Source organism: Morone saxatilis, unplaced genomic scaffold (genome assembly GCF_004916995.1).
Source record: "Morone saxatilis isolate NCDOM2014 unplaced genomic scaffold, NCSU_SB_2.0 Contig17, whole genome shotgun sequence".
Taxonomy (NCBI): Eukaryota; Metazoa; Chordata; class Actinopteri; family Moronidae; genus Morone; species Morone saxatilis.
In genome coordinates, this window is record NW_023339729.1 from 512618 (window position 1) to 513040 (window position 423).

Below are 423 nucleotides of genomic sequence, written 5' to 3' on the forward strand. Positions count from 1 at the left end.
TTGCATCTAGCAGTGTAGTTGCAGATTACTACCAGGCTACACAATGCACAAAAAACCCTAGCCGCTAACCCTATCTAGAATCAATGTTCGAGTTGTCCTTTCTGGTCTACTGTAGAAACATGGTGGTTTTGTGCATTTATAGATAAAAACGACTCATTCTAAGGTAACAAAAACATGATTCTATATATATATATATATATATATACACACACACACATATACACACAAAATAATCTGAAATATATTATTGTATTATTATAACTGCAAGGCAGAAATAAAAAAAAAAACATTTAATTAAAGATTTTAATGATATAGCTCCAACCGAAAATGTATCCAAACAAAAACAAATATAAATTAAAGTTGCAAGCAGCATTGGGCGGGACCTCGCACTCCACGCAACTCGGGGTGTTTGGGTGCCACGTC

General features: G+C 34.3%; 1 protein-coding gene across 1 annotated transcript in view; it reads left to right on the forward strand.

Annotated features, from left to right (window-relative positions):
- The window catches only part of LOC118327566 (glycine receptor subunit beta-like), a gene marked incomplete in the record, with an annotated part of 30947 nt that overhangs the window by 9679 nt on the left and 20845 nt on the right, over positions 1-423 (forward strand).